Genomic DNA, 17,833 nt, shown 5'->3' on the forward strand with positions numbered 1-17,833 from the left:
GTTGAGGGCCTTGTTTTTACGATCGTAGGTATGAGGAAGATAAGAATATGATCAGGAGTGTAATTGTGGTTAAGAAGCCTAAGAATGATTCTTTCAAAGAGTGTCGAAAATATTAAGAACATATATAACAACATTTCAACAGTTTATCATCGTAAGAGATATTCCAAAGAAAAAGATTCAGCAAGGTATCTTACTTAGCTACAAACATCCAAGACAGCATGAATAATCAAATAATCATGTGCATCTATAAAGTGCCATGTAGAAACTGTGATAAGTTTTATGGTGAGCAGACTGGTAAGGATCTTTCTGCTAGACTTAAGCAACATAGATACAGTATAAGAACGAGACAAGAATCAAATGCCTTGTTTAATCACGTTAATAACTATGATCATTGTACTGACTGGAGTAATGCCGTCTCAGTCATTAACTCTAACTCCAGTATCAAGGGAAATATCATTGAATCTTCTATTTTCAGATACGCAAAGAATTATGATCTTAATATTTGTGATGGTCTATACAAATTGGAAAACATTATTGTTGATAAAATTTGTAAACAATTCACCTTGTTCACATGATAAGTTTATGATACGCTCGATGTCTGTCTTGGACAACCGCATGTTTACCAAATGGAGTCCTAGCTACGTCTCTTCGTTGTATATCAACTGACTGATATTTCTCTCTTGTGTCTCCCATGATGATATGATTATTACACGAAAGTGCACTTGGGAACTTATCGTGTTTCATTTTTCCTGTGGACTCATAGGAATATATTTATTTTAATTACATTTATTTTGCTTTGTCGCTGTCTCCCGCGTTTGCGAGGTAGCGCAAGGAAACAGACGAAAGAAATGACCCAACCCACCCCTATACACATGTATATACATACACGTCCACACACGCAAATATACATACCTATACATCTCAAAGTACGCATATATATACACACACAGACACATACATATATACCCATGCACACAATTCACACTGTCTGCCTTTATTCATTCCCATCGCCACCTCGCCACACATGGAATACCATCCCCCTCCCCCCTCAAGTGTGCGAGGTAGCGCTAGCAAAAGACAACAAAGGCCACATTCGTTCACACTCAGTCTCTAGCTGTCATGCAATAATGCCCGAAACCACAGCTCCCTTTCCACATTCAGGCCCCACACAACTTTCCATGGTTTACCCCAGACGCTTCACATGCCCTGATTCAATCCACTGACAGCACGTCAACCCCGGTATACCACATCGATCCAATTCACTCTATTCCTTGCCCGCCTTTCACCCTCCTGCATGTTCAGGCCCCGATCACTCAAAATCTTTTTCACTCCATCTTTCCACCTCCAATTTGGTCTCCCACTTCTCCTCGTTCCCTGCACCTCCGACACATATATCCTCTTGGTCAATCTTTCCTCACTCATTCTCTCCATGTGCCCAAACCATTTCAAAACACCCTCTTTTGCTCTCTCAACCACGCTCTTTTTATTTCCACACAGCTCTCTTACCCTTACATTACTTACTCGATCAAACCACCTCACACCACACATTGTCCTCAAACATCTTATTTCCAGCACATCCACCCTCCTGCGCAAAACTCTATCCATAGCCCACGCCTCGCAACCATACAACATTGTTGGAACCACTATTCCTTCAAACATACCCATTTTTGCTTTCCGAGATAATGTTCTCGACTTCCAAACATTCTTCAAGGCTCCCAGAATATATATATATATATATATATATATATATATATATATATATATATATATATATATATATATATATATATATATATATATATATATATATATATATATATGTTCATATTCTTTTCATACTATTCGCTATTTCCCGCGATAGCGAGGTAGCGTTAAGAACAGAGGACTGGGCCTTTGAGGGAATATCCTCACCTGGACCTCTTCTCTGTTCCTTCTTTTGGAAAAAAAAAAAAAAAAAAAAAAAAAACGAGAGGGGAGGATTTCCAGCCCCCCGCTCCCTTCCCTTTTAGTCGCCTTCTACGACACGCAGGGAATACGTGGGAAGTATTCTTTCTCCCCTATCCCCAGGGATATATATATATATATATATATATATATATATATATATATATATATATATATATATATATATATATATATATCTTTCATACTATTTGCCATTTCCTGCGTTAGCAAGGTAGCGTTAAGAACAGAGGACTGGGCCTCTGAGGGAACATCCTCACCTGGACCCGTTCTCTGCTCCTTCTTTTGGAAAATTAAAAAAAAATCGAGAGGGGAGGATTTCCAGCCCCCCGCTCCCTCCCCTTTTAGTCGCCTTCTACGACACGCAGGGAATACGTGGGAAGTATTCTTTCTCCCCTATCCCCAGGGATAGGGGAGAATATATATATATATATATATATATATATATATATATATATATATATATATATATATATATATATATATATATATATATATATATATATATATATATATATATATATTGCTACTTTCTATGGTTCCACAAAGAGAAAGACCAGCCCTTGACGAGAGAGGCATTTAAAGATTGAATTTATGTATACAATATTTCTCACTCGAGGCTCCGACAACGGTTTCAAGGTTCCTTCCGCACTGGTTCACCGCCCTAAAGCAGGAACATAAAGTCCAGACTCCACGTCATGTACTCTAAACAATACCAAGTTCCCAAGAAGTTTTAGATTTTTTTGCTTTTTCCTGTATCTCTATTCCCACAGGGTTCAGGTAAGATAAAGAGAAGTTACGCTGCAGTATGGTTAACACCTAACAAGAACCACAGAGTTATTCGCAGTGACACAAAGTGAGCGTGTTTTCTACACTACAAAACCATTACCTAGACATTTACTCATACAAAATTGGTTTACATTATATTTCTATTTTCTGTTTCACCGTTGCGTACAACTCACTTTTATTCCGTATGATCCACAGTGTTTCTCTAATCATCCTTCCTCAAATACCCGTAGTCATTGATATCTTACCGAATCTGTCAAAAATTTTCTCCAATTTGCTTTTAGTGGTAGTGGACAAAACTATCAACAAATTTCTTATGGCTATGCCACTATGTGCCCCTTGTTTTCCATGGATTCATATTCATCTGCCACAGGCTCTTGAGAATTGTACCATCATTTGTCTGATATTCTCATGGTTGTACCATCATCTGCCACTGTTTGTCCAAGGTATTCTTCTGTTTCTGATAATCTTAACCTTAGAACAACGTTTTTGCATTCTCCATGGTTAACTTCCGTCAGTCACATCTCTCTTAGTATCATCACTACAGTATGTCTAACTCGTTTTAACTCAGGCAACAAGATATGGTCTCTGGTAAACAGTAATCAAGCCTCTATAATCCTGTTCCATCAAGGCTTAACTGTAACTCAAAAAGGTTCCATCTCTTATCCAACCTGGGTATCAAACTATACATAGAAACCCTAATCTAAAACGGCGTCATGACGTGACACTGGTATACTTTTCACGTTTATTTCTAGTTTAACAACTCTCTCACTCATACCACCGTCTATTCTCACACAAGTTCCATTTCCAATGTAAAAAGCAAAAATAAACGTAAATACGCCAATCCTTTACACACATTATACAAATTAGAAATCCCATTAACCCCTATTAGTCAAAACTCTAGCTGGTTTTCTATGAGTCCATTAATGCTACATTGAATTGGCTCTCTATCCCGAGAGATTTCTCAACACCATCCTAAGGAAATCTTTTTGGTCAACCCTTCATCTTCTTTTCCCTACCCTTCGTTGTTGAAACTTCAAGAGGGATGTATAATCCATTCTATACGAGCAGTCACTTACTCCCTTCACCTTTGTGAAGGACATTAGTCGCTGCCTTCATTCATATATTTGCTATAAGATTACTTTTTTCTTTGTCATACAAAAGTTTCATATGAGTCAAGATGCCCAGTTCCCACAACTCTTCGTCATCTCACTCATCATCCATCCACATCTAGTGATCGTTGACGTATTTTTGGTCTCCTGACCTTCTCTAGTAATATACGTCTCTCCTCCTTACCTCTGTTGCACTCTGGAACTTCAGGACCAGTTAACCCAGTATGTAGCTAAGTCATTGATATCATTACCCTGACAACTCTATTTACTTTTGAAACTCCAGTGAGCTTAGCCTCTCACTCCACCATACTAGTATCTTCTAATCCCCTTATTACGGTCGCAAACTTGTTTCTTGCATTTATTTCTTTCCCTCAAAAGTAATGCAGTTTTCTCAGCCATCCTAAACTTCCTCTTCCTTGCCATTGTACGGTACGCACGCAACACCAGAGATCTGTTCCTTTGACTTTGCAACTTACATCAAAATTCACTTACATTCGGTCAGTCATACGTGCCACTTCATTTCTTTAATCCCAAGCCCAAAATCATTTCTAGTATAACCATCGAGGCCACCAACAGACCAAAAACTTTTTACTCCGTACTGAGCAAACTTTCCAATTCCCTTTGTGTCTGTTTACGATGCACGAAACAAATCTAATATACCTTCCTAAAAGCATACAAATCTTCCATGTGTTTACAGTCCTCGTTCATTCTTCCTGTATTCCCCTCAGCTGTGTGAATATACAAACCTTCTCATGAGCTGTTATAGGCAGGCTGCCTACATCAGGAACCACATATGAATATTCAATGAAGAGGGTCTAAATATTCGCTGGTAAGATATTCCCATATATTTTGTCTGTCATCGCTTTGCTCTAATCTCTCCTTTTTCACAAGGCTCTCTTTTCCATCATCTAATACTAGCCTTTGTCCTCCTAGCATAGCAGCCGGCACAAGTTTTAGGTCTGAACGTGAGACGAGTCGATAAGTGGCTCTGAACATCAGAGACTCTCACTGACCTTGTGGCATCCGGGTCTTTGTCCTCAACCTTTTGTCCACAGTCAGGCGGGACGCATCAAAAAGATTCTCGTCGGACTTCACACTCACCGACCCCCCTCGTGATTTTATTGAATTTCTACTTTGTGGATTTTTATTCCTTATCTTACTTTATCAAGCTCCCTCTACAAGCCTTTATGCAACATATTCTGTTGCATTGGCAAGTTAACCATGTAAGCAGTATTCACTTTTCTTTTTCTCCTAACATGAAGAGTCTGATAGATTTTCCGTAACAGACAGTGTTCAGGTCAGCTCCAAGGGGACTGCATGAGGCATTACTGTACAATGGAAGCAGACGTCACGGTCCAGCAGATTATTGTTTTTTGTTTTCTTATCCAACGTCTCAGAATATCTACCTCATGGTACAGTTAGGTTCGGTAAAATGCTATCTGCTGGCTCTGTGAGCCTGATGGGAAATGACCGGTGTAGACCCCGTTGCTCACCAGCATGAGACGAAGGGTATTCGAGTACTTCGTATTCGAATAGTCATTTTCCAATTAAGGGCGATCATAGCCTAGCAGTAGCGCTCCCGCCTGTTCCACGAGGGTCCTGGGTTCGATCCTAGCTGTTGGAGGTTTGTATGATATATATATATATATATATATATATATATATATATATATATATATATATATATATATATATATATATATATATATATTTTGCTTTGTCACTGTCTCCCGCGTTTGCGAGGTAGCGCAAGGAAACAGACGAAAGAAATGGCCCAACCCACCCCATACACATGTATATACATACGTCCACACACGCAAATATACATACCTACACAGCTTTCCATGGTTTACCCCAGACGCTTCAAATGCCCTGATTCAATCCACTGACAGCACGCCAACCCCGGTATACCACATCGCTCCAATTCACTCTATTCCTTGCCCTCATTTCACCCTCCTGCATGTTCAGGCCCCGATCACACAAAATCTTTGTCACTCCATCTTTCCACCTCCAATTTGGTCTACCACTTCTCCTCGTTCCCTCCACCTCCGACACATATATTCTCTTGGTCAATCTTTCCTCACTCATTCTCTCCATGTGCCCAAACCATTTCAAAACACCCTCTTTTGCTCTCTCAACCACGCTCTTTTTATTTCCACAAATCTCTCTTACCCTTACGTTACTTACTCGATAAAACCACCTCACACCACACATTGTCCTCAAACATCTCATTTCCAGCACATCCATCCTCCTACGCACAACTCTATCCATAGCCCACGCCTCGCAACCACACAACATTGTTGGAACCAATATTCCTTCAAACATACCCATTTTTGCTTTCCGAGATAATGTTCTCGACTTCCACACATTCTTCAAGGCTCCCAGGATTTTCGCTCCCTCCCCCACCATACGATCCACTTCCGCTTCCATGGTTCCATCCGCTGCCAGATCCACTCCCAGATATCTAAAAGACTTTACTTCCTCCAGTTTTGCTCCATTCAAACTTACCTCCCAATTGACTTGACCCTCAACCCTACTGTACCTAATAACCTTGCTCTTATTCACATTTACTCTTAACTTTCTTCTTTCACACACTTTACCAAACTCAGTCACCAGCTTCTGCAGTTTCTCACATGAATCAGCCACCAGCGCTGTATCATCAGCGAACAACAACTGACTCACTTCCCAAGCTCTCTCATCCCCAACAGACTTCATACTTGCCCCTCTTTCCAAAACTCTTGCATTTACCTCCCTAACAACCCCATCCATAAACAAATTAAACAACCATGGAGACATCACACACCCCTGCCGCAAACCTACATCCACTGAGAACCAATCACTTTCCTCTCTTCCTACATATATATATATATATATATATATATATATATATATATATATATATATATATATATATATATATATATATATTTTTTTTTTTTTTTTATTATACTTTGTCGCTGTCTCCCGCGTTTGCGTGGTAGCGCAAGGAAACAGACGAAAGAAATGGCCCAACCCACCCCCATACACATGTATATACATACGTCCACACACGCAAATATACATACCTACACAGCTTTCCATGGTTTACCCCAGACGCTTCACATGCCTTGATTCAATCCACTGACAGCACGTCAACCCCGGTATACCACATCGCTCCAATTCACTCTATTCCTTGCCCTCCTTTCACCCTCCTGCATGTTCAGGCCCCGATCACACAAAACCTTTTTCACTCCATTTTCCACCTCCAATTTGGTCTCCCTCTTCTCCTCGTTCCCTCCACCTCCGACACATATATTTTCTTGGTCAATCTTTCCTCACTCATTCTCTCCATGAGCCCGAACCATTTCAAAACACCCTCTTCTGCTCTCTCAACCACGCTCTTTTTATTTCCACACATCTCTCTTACCCTTACGTTACTTACTCGATCAAACCACCTCACACCACATATTGTCCTCAAACATCTCATTTCCAGTACATCCATCCTCCTGAGCACAACTCTATCCATAGCCCACGTCTCGCAACCATACAACATTGTTGGAACCACTATTCCTTCAAACATACCCATTTTTGCTTTCCGAGATAATGTTCTCGACTACCACACATTCTTCAAGGATCCCAGAATTTTCGCCCCCTCCCCCACCCTATGATCCACTTCCGCTTACATGGTTCCATCCGCTGCCAGATCCACTCACAGATATCTAAAACACTTCACTTCCTCCAGTTTTTCTCCATTCAAACTCACCTCCCAATTGACTTGACCCTCAACCTTACTGTACCTAATAACCTTGCTCTTATTCACATTTACTCTTAACTTTCTTCTTTCACACACTTTACCAAACTCAGTCACCAGCTTCTGCAGTTTCTCACATGAATCAGCCACCAGCGCTGTATCATCAGCGATCAACAACTGACTCACTTCCCAAGCTGTCTCATCCCCAACAGACTTCATACTTGCCCCTCTTTCCAAAACTCTTGCATTCACCTCCCTAACAACCCCATCCATAAACAAATTAAACAACCATGGAGACATCACACACCCTGGCCGCAAACCTACATTCACTGAGAACCAATCACTTTCCTCTCTTCCTACACGTACACATGCCTTACATCCTCGATAAAACCTTTTCACTGCTTCTAACAACTAGCCTCCCACACCATATATTCGTAATACCTTCCACAGAGCATCTCTATCAACTCTATCATATGCCTTCTCCAGATCCATAAATGCTACATACAAATCCATTTGCTTTTCTAAGTATTTCTCACATACATTCTTCAAAGCAAACACCTGATCCACACATCCTCTACCACTTCTGAAACCACACTGCTCTTCCCCAATCTGATGCTCTGTATATGCCTTCACCCTCTCAATCAATATCCTCCCATATGATTTACCAGGAATACTCAACAAACTTATACCTCTGTAATTTGAGCACTCACTCTTATCCCCTTTGCCTTTGTACAATGGCACTATGCACGCATTCCGCCAATCCTCAGGCACCTCACCATGAATCATACATACATTAAATAACCTTACCAACCAGTCAACAATACAGTCACCCCCTTTTTTAATAAATTCCACTGCAATACCATCCAAACCTGCTGCCTTGCCGGCTTTCATCTGCCGCAAAGCTTTTACTACCTCTTCTCTGTTTACCAAATCATCTTCCCTAACACTCTCACTTTGCACACCACCTCGACCAAAACACCCTATATCTGCCACTCTATCATCAAACACATTCAACAAACCTTCAAAATACTCACTCCATCTCCTTCTCTCATCATCACTACTTGTCATCACCTCCCCATTTGCGCCCTTCACTGAAGTTCCCATTTGCTCCCTTGTCTTACCCACTTTATTTACCTCCTTCCAGAACATCTTTTTATTCTCCCTAAGATTTAATGATACTCTCTCACCCCAACTCTCATTTGCCCTTTTTTTCACCTCTTGCACCTTTCTCTTGACCTCCTGTCTCTTCCTTTTATACATCTCCCACTCAATTTCATTTTTTCCCTGCAAAAATCGTCCAAATGCCTCTCTCTTCTCTTTCAATAATACTCTTACTTCTTCATCCCTCCACTCACTACCCTTTCTAATCAACCCATCTCCCACTCTTCTCATGGGAAACAGAAGAAGGAGTCACGCGGGGAGTGCTCATCCTCCTCGAAGGCTCAGATTGGGGTGCCTAAATGTGTGTGGATGTAACCAAGATGTGAAAAAAGGAGAGATAGGTAGTATGTTTGAGGAAAGGAACCTGGATGTTTTGGCTCTGAGTGAAACGAAGCTCAAGGGTAAAGGGGAAGAGTGGTTTGGGAATGTCTTGGGAGTAAAGTCAGGGGTTAGTGAGAAGACAAGAGCAAGGGAAGGAGTAGCAATACTCCTGAAACAGGAGTTGTGGGAGTATGTGATAGAATGTAAGAAAGTAAATTCTCGATTAATATGGGTAAAACTGAAAGTTGATGGAGAGAGAAGGGTGATTATTGGTGCATATGCACCTGGGCATGAGAAGAAAGATCATGAGAGGCAAGTGTTTTGGGAGCAGCTGAATGAGTGTGTTAGTGGTTTTGATGCACGAGACCGGGTTATAGTGATGGGTGATTTGAATGCAAAGGTGAGTAATGTGGCAGTTGAGGGAATAATTGGCATACATGGGGTGTTCAGTGTTGTAAATGGAAATGGTGAAGAGCTTGTAGATTTATGTGCTGAAAAAGGACTGATGATTGGGAATACCTGGTTTAAAAAGTGAGATATACATAAGTATACTTATGTAAGTAGGAGAGATGGCCAGAGAGCGTTATTGGATTACGTGTTAATTGACAGGCGCGCGAAAGACAGACTTTTGGATGTTAATGTGCTGAGAGGTGCAACTGGAGGGATGTCTGATCATTATCTTGTGGAGGCTAAGGTGAAGATTTGTATGGGTTTTCAGAAAAGAAGAGTGAATGTTGAGGTGAAGAGGGTGGTGAGAGTAAGTGAGCTTGGGAAGGAGACTTGTGTGAGGAAGTACCAGGAGAGACTGAGTACAGAATGGAAAAAGGTGAGAACAATGGAAGTAAGGGGAGTGGGGGAGGAATGGGATGTATTTAGGGAATCAGTGATGGATTGCGCAAAAGATGCTTGTGGCAATATATATATGTATATATATATATATATATATATATTCGTATTCCCTGCGTGTCGTAGAAGGCGACTAAAAGGGGAGGGAGCGGGGGGCTGGAAATCCTCCCCTCTCGTTTTTTTTTAATTTTCCAAAAGAGGGAACAGAGAATTGGGCCAGGTGAGGGTATTCCCTGAAAGGCCCAGTCCTCTGTTCTTAACGCTACCTCGCTAATGCGGGAAATGGCGAATAGTTTGAAAGAAAGAAAGATATATATATATATAATTATATATGTATATATATATATATATATATATATATATATATATATATATATATATATATATATATATATATATATATATATATATATATATATATATATATATATATATATATATATATATATATATATATATATATTCCTATGAGTCCACGGGGAAAATGAAACACGAAAAGTTCCCAAGTGCACTTTCGTGTAATAATCACATCATCAGGGGAGACAAAAGACAGAAATATAACAGTCAGTTGATATACATTGAAGAGACGAAGCTAGGACGCCATTTGGTAGACATGTGATTGTCCAAAACATACACTGAGCGTTCATAAACTCAAAATCTTTTTCACTCCATCTTTCCACCTCCAATTTGGTCTCCCACTTCTCCTCATTCCCTCCACCTCTGACACCTATATCCTCTTGGTCAACCTTTCCTCGCTCATTCTCTCCATGTGACCAAACCATTTCAAAACACCCTCTTCTGCTCTCTCAATCACACTCTTTTTATTTCCACACACTTCTCTTACCCTTAATTTACTTACTTGATCAAAGCACCTCACACCACATATTGTCCTCAAACATCTCATTTCCAGCACATCCACCCTCCTGCGCACAACTCTATCCATAGCCCATGCCTCGCAGCCATACACCATTGGTGGAACCACTATTCCTTGAAACATACCCATTTTTGCTTTCCGAGATAATGTTCTCGACTTCCAAACATTCTGCAAGGCTCCCAGGATTTTCGCCCCCGTCCCCCACCCTATGATTCACTTCCGCTTCCATGGTTCCATCCGCTGCCAGATCCACTCCCAGATATCTAAAACACTTTACTTCCTCCAGTTTTTCTCCATTCAAACTCACCTCCCAGTTGACTTGACCCTCAACCCTACTGTACCTAATAACCTTGCTCTTATTCACATTTACTCTTAACTTTCTTCTTTCACACACTTTACCAAACTCAGTCACCAGCTTCTGCAGTTTTCACATGAATCAGCCACCAGCGCTGTATCATCAGCGAACAACAACTGACTCACTTCCCAAGCTCTCTCATCCCCAACAGACTTCATACTTGCCCCTCTTTCCAAAACTCTTGCATTCACCTCCCTAACAACCCCATCCATAAACAAATTAAACAACCATGGAGACATCACACACCCTGCCGCAAACCTACATTCACTGAGAACCAATCACTTTCCTCTCTTCCTACACGTACACATGCCTTACATCCTCGATTAAAACTTTTCACTGCTTCTAACAACTAGCCTCCCACACCATATATTCGTAATACCTTCCACAGAGCATCTCTATCAACTCTATCATATGCCTTCTCCAGATCCATAAATGCTACATACAAATCCATTTGCTTTTCTAAGTATTTCTCACATACATTCTTCAAAGCAAACACCTGATCCACACATCCTCTACCACTTCTGAAACCACACTGCTCTTCCCCAATCTGATGCTCTGTATATGCCTTCACCCTCTCAATCAATATCCTCCCATATGATTTACCAGGAATACTCAACAAACTTATACCTCTGTAATTTGAGCACTCACTCTTATCCCCTTTGCCTTTGTACAATGGCACTATGCACGCATTCCGCCAATCCTCAGGCACCTCACCATGAATCATACATACATTAAATAACCTTACCAACCAGTCAACAATACAGTCACCCCCTTTTTTAATAAATTCCACTGCAATACCATCCAAACCTGCTGCCTTGCCGGCTTTCATCTGCCGCAAAGCTTTTACTACCTCTTCTCTGTTTACCAAATCATCTTCCCTAACCCTCTCACTTTGCACACCACCTCGACCAAAACACCCTATATCTGCCACTCTATCATCAAACACATTCAACAAACCTTCAAAATACTCACTCCATCTCCTTCTCTCATCATCACTACTTGTCATCACCTCCCCATTTGCGCCCTTCACTGAAGTTCCCATTTGCTCCCTTGTCTTACCCACTTTATTTACCTCCTTCCAGAACATCTTTTTATTCTCCCTAAGATTTAATGATACTCTCTCACCCCAACTCTCATTTGCCCTTTTTTTCACCTCTTGCACCTTTCTCTTGACCTCCTGTCTCTTCCTTTTATACATCTCCCACTCAATTTCATTTTTTCCCTGCAAAAATCGTCCAAATGCCTCTCTCTTCTCTTTCAATAATACTCTTACTTCTTCATCCCTCCACTCACTACCCTTTCTAATCAACCCATCTCCCACTCTTCTCATGGGAAACAGAAGAAGGAGTCACGCGGGGAGTGCTCATCCTCCTCGAAGGCTCAGATTGGGGTGCCTAAATGTGTGTGGATGTAACCAAGATGTGAAAAAAGGAGAGATAGGTAGTATGTTTGAGGAAAGGAACCTGGATGTTTTGGCTCTGAGTGAAACGAAGCTCAAGGGTAAAGGGGAAGAGTGGTTTGGGAATGTCTTGGGAGTAAAGTCAGGGGTTAGTGAGAAGACAAGAGCAAGGGAAGGAGTAGCAATACTCCTGAAACAGGAGTTGTGGGAGTATGTGATAGAATGTAAGAAAGTAAATTCTCGATTAATATGGGTAAAACTGAAAGTTGATGGAGAGAGAAAGGTGATTATTGGTGCATATGCACCTGGGCATGAGAAGAAAGATCATGAGAGGCAAGTGTTTTGGGAGCAGCTGAATGAGTGTGTTAGTGGTTTTGATGCACGAGACCGGGTTATAGTGATGGGTGATTTGAATGCAAAGGTGAGTAATGTGGCAGTTGAGGGAATAATTGGCATACATGGGGTGTTCAGTGTTGTAAATGGAAATGGTGAAGAGCTTGTAGATTTATGTGCTGAAAAAGGACTGATGATTGGGAATACCTGGTTTAAAAAGTGAGATATACATAAGTATACTTATGTAAGTAGGAGAGATGGCCAGAGAGCGTTATTGGATTACGTGTTAATTGACAGGCGCGCGAAAGACAGACTTTTGGATGTTAATGTGCTGAGAGGTGCAACTGGAGGGATGTCTGATCATTATCTTGTGGAGGCTAAGGTGAAGATTTGTATGGGTTTTCAGAAAAGAAGAGTGAATGTTGAGGTGAAGAGGGTGGTGAGAGTAAGTGAGCTTGGGAAGGAGACTTGTGTGAGGAAGTACCAGGAGAGACTGAGTACAGAATGGAAAAAGGTGAGAACAATGGAAGTAAGGGGAGTGGGGGAGGAATGGGATGTATTTAGGGAATCAGTGATGGATTGCGCAAAAGATGCTTGTGGCAATATATATATGTATATATATATATATATATATATATTCGTATTCCCTGCGTGTCGTAGAAGGCGACTAAAAGGGGAGGGAGCGGGGGGCTGGAAATCCTCCCCTCTCGTTTTTTTTTAATTTTCCAAAAGAGGGAACAGAGAATTGGGCCAGGTGAGGGTATTCCCTGAAAGGCCCAGTCCTCTGTTCTTAACGCTACCTCGCTAATGCGGGAAATGGCGAATAGTTTGAAAGAAAGAAAGATATATATATATATAATTATATATGTATATATATATATATATATATATATATATATATATATATATATATATATATATATATATATATATATATATATATATATATATATATATATATATATATATATATATATATATATATATATATATATATATATATTCCTATGAGTCCACGGGGAAAATGAAACACGAAAAGTTCCCAAGTGCACTTTCGTGTAATAATCACATCATCAGGGGAGACAAAAGACAGAAATATAACAGTCAGTTGATATACATTGAAGAGACGAAGCTAGGACGCCATTTGGTAGACATGTGATTGTCCAAAACATACACTGAGCGTTCATAAACTCAAAATCTTTTTCACTCCATCTTTCCACCTCCAATTTGGTCTCCCACTTCTCCTCATTCCCTCCACCTCTGACACCTATATCCTCTTGGTCAACCTTTCCTCGCTCATTCTCTCCATGTGACCAAACCATTTCAAAACACCCTCTTCTGCTCTCTCAATCACACTCTTTTTATTTCCACACACTTCTCTTACCCTTAATTTACTTACTTGATCAAAGCACCTCACACCACATATTGTCCTCAAACATCTCATTTCCAGCACATCCACCCTCCTGCGCACAACTCTATCCCTAGCCCATGCCTCGCAGCCATACACCATTGGTGGAACCACTGTTCCTTGAAACATACCCATTTTTGCTTTCCGAGATAATGTTCTCGACTTCCAAACATTCTGCAAGGCTCCCAGGATTTTCGCCCCCGTCCCCCACCCTATGATTCACTTCCGCTTCCATGGTTCCATCCGCTGCCAGATCCACGCCCAGATATCTAAAACATTTTACTTCCTCCAGTTTTTCTCCATTCAAACTTACCTCCCAGTTGACTTGACCCTCAACCCTACTGTACCTAATAACCTTGCTCTTATTCACATTTACTCTTAACTTTCTTCTTTCACACACTTTACCAAACTCAGTCACCAGCTTCTGCAGTTTTCACATGAATCAGCCACCAGCGCTGCATCATCAGCGAACAACAACTGACTCACTTCCCAAGCTCTCTCATCCCCAACAGACTTCATACTTGCCCCTCTTTCCAAAACTCTTGCATTCACCTCCCTAACAACCCCATCCATAAACAAATTAAACAACCATGGAGACATTACACACCCCTGCCGCAAACCTACATTCACTGAGAACCAATTACTTTCCTCTCTTCCTACACGTACACGTGCCTTACATCCTCGATTAAAACTTTTCACTGCTTCTAACAACTTGCCTCCCACACCATATATTCTTAATACCTTCCACAGAGCATCTCTATCAACTCTATCATATGCCTTCTCCAGATCCATAAATGCTACATACAAATCCATTTGCTTTTCTAAGTATTTCTCACATACATTCTTCAAAGCAAACACCTGATCCACACATCCTCTACCACTTCTGAAACCACACTGCTCTTCCCCAATCTGATGCTCTGTACATGCCTTCACCCTCTCAATCAATACCTTCCCATATAATTTACCAGGAATACTCAACAAACTTATACCTCTGTAATTTGAGCACTCACTCTTATCCCCTTTGCCTTTGTACAATGGCACTATGCACGCATTCCGCCAATCCTCAGGCACCTCACTATGAGTCATACATACATTGAATAACCTTACCAACCAGTCAATAATACAGTCACCCCCTTTTTTAATAAATTCCACTGCAATACCATCCAAACCTGCTGCCTTGCCGGCTTTCATCTTCCGCAAAGCTTTTACTACCTCTTCTCTGTTTACCAAATCATTTACCCTAACCCTCTCACTTTGCACACCACCTTGACCAAGACACCCTATATCTGCCATTCTATCATCAAACACATTCAACAAACCTTCAAAATACTCACTACATCTCCTTCTCACATCCCCACTACTTGTTATCACCTCCCCATTTGCGCCCTTCACTGAAGTTCCCATTTGCTCCCTTGTCTTACGCACTTTATTTACCTCCTTCCAAAACATCTTTTTATTCTCCCTAAAATTTAATGATACTCTCTCACCCCAACTCTCATTTGCCCTCTTTTTCACCTCTTGCACCTTTCTCTTGACCTCCTGTCTCTTTCTTTTATACGTCTCCCACTCAATTGCATTTTTTCCCTGCAAAAATGGTCCAAATGCCTCTCTCTTCTCTTTCACTAATAATCTTACTTCTTCATCCCACCACTCACTACCCTTTCTAATCAACCCACCTCCCACTCTTCTCATGCCACAAGCATCTTTTGCGCAATCCATCACTGATTCCCTAAATACATCCCATTCCTCCCCCACTCCCCTTACTTCCATTGTTCTCACCTTTTTTCATTCTGTACTCAGTCTCTCCTGGTACTTCCTCACACAAGTCTCCTTCCCAAGCACACTTACTCTCACCACCCTCTTCACCCCAACATTCACTCTTCTTTTCTGGAAACCCATACAAATCTTCACCTTAGCCTCCACAAGATAATGATCAGACATCCCTCCAATACATATATATATATATATATATATATATATATATATATATATATATATATATATATATATATATATATATATATATATATATATATATATATATATGTAAATATATATAATATATATATATATATATATATATATATATATATATATATATATATATATATATATATATATATATATATATATATATATATATATATATATATATATATATATATATATATATATATATATATATATATATATATATATATATATATATATATATATATATATATATATATATATATATATATATGGTAAACAGAGAAGAGGTAGTAAAAGCTTTGCGGAAGATGAAAGCCGGCAAGGCAGCAGGTTTGGATGGTATTGCAGTGGAATTTATTAAAAAAGGGGGTGACTGTATTGTTGACTGGTTGGTAAGGTTATTTAATGTATGTATGACTCATGGTGAGGTGCCTGAGGATTGGCGGAATGCGTGCATAGTGCCATTGTACAAAGGCAAAGAGGATAAGAGTGAGTGCTCAAATTACAGAGGTATAAGTTTGTTGAGTATTCCTGGTAAATTATATGGGAGGGTATTGATTGAGAGGGTGAAGGCATGTACAGAGCATCAGATTGGGGAAGAGCAGTGTGGTTTCAGAAGTGGTAGAGGATGTGTGGATCAGGTGTTTGCTTTGAAGAATGTATGTGAGAAATACTTAGAAAAGCAAATGGATTTGTATGTAGCATTTATGGATCTGGAGAAGGCATATGATAGAGTTGATAGAGATGCTCTGTGGAAGGTATTAAGAATATATGGTGTGGGAGGAAAGTTGTTAGAAGAAGTGAAAAGTTTTTATCGAGGATGTAAGGCATGTGTACGTGTAGGAAGAGAGGAGAGTGATTGGTTCTCGGTGAATGTAGGTTTGCGGCATGGGTGTGTGATGTCTCCATGGTTGTTTAATTTGTTTATGGATGGGGTTGTTAGGGAGGTAAATGCAAGAGTTTTGGAAAGAGGGGCAAGTATGAAGTCTGTTGGGGATGAGAGAGCTTGGGAAGTGAGTCAGTTGTTGTTCGCTGATGATACAGCGCTGGTGGCTGATTCATGTGAGAAACTGCAGAAGCTGGTGACTGAGTTTGGTAAAGTGTGTGGAAGAAGAAAGTTAAGAGCAAATGTGAATAAGAGCAAGGTTATTAGGTACAGTGGGGTTGAGGGTCAAGTCAATTGGGGGGTGAGTTTGAATGGAGAAAAACTGGAGGAAGTGAAGTGTTTTAGATATCTGGGAGTGGATCTGGCAGCGGATGGAACCATGGAAGCGGAAGTGGATTATAGGGTGGGGGAGGGTGCGAAAATTCTGGGGGCCTTGAAGAATGTGTGGAAGTCGAGAACATTATCTCGGAACGCAAAAATGTGTATGTTTGAAGGAATAGTGATTCCAACAATGTTGTATGGTTGCGAGGCGTGGGCTATGGATAGAGTTGAGCGCAGGAGGATGGATGTGCTGGAAATGAGATGTTTGAGGACAATATGTGGTGTGAGGTGGTTTGATCGCGTGAGTAACGTAAGGGTAAGAGAGATGTGTGGAAATAAAAAGAGCGTGGTTGAGAGAGCAGAAG

The sequence above is a fragment of the Panulirus ornatus genome, chromosome 4 (genome assembly GCF_036320965.1).
Source record: "Panulirus ornatus isolate Po-2019 chromosome 4, ASM3632096v1, whole genome shotgun sequence".
NCBI classification, from domain to species: domain Eukaryota; kingdom Metazoa; phylum Arthropoda; class Malacostraca; order Decapoda; family Palinuridae; genus Panulirus; species Panulirus ornatus.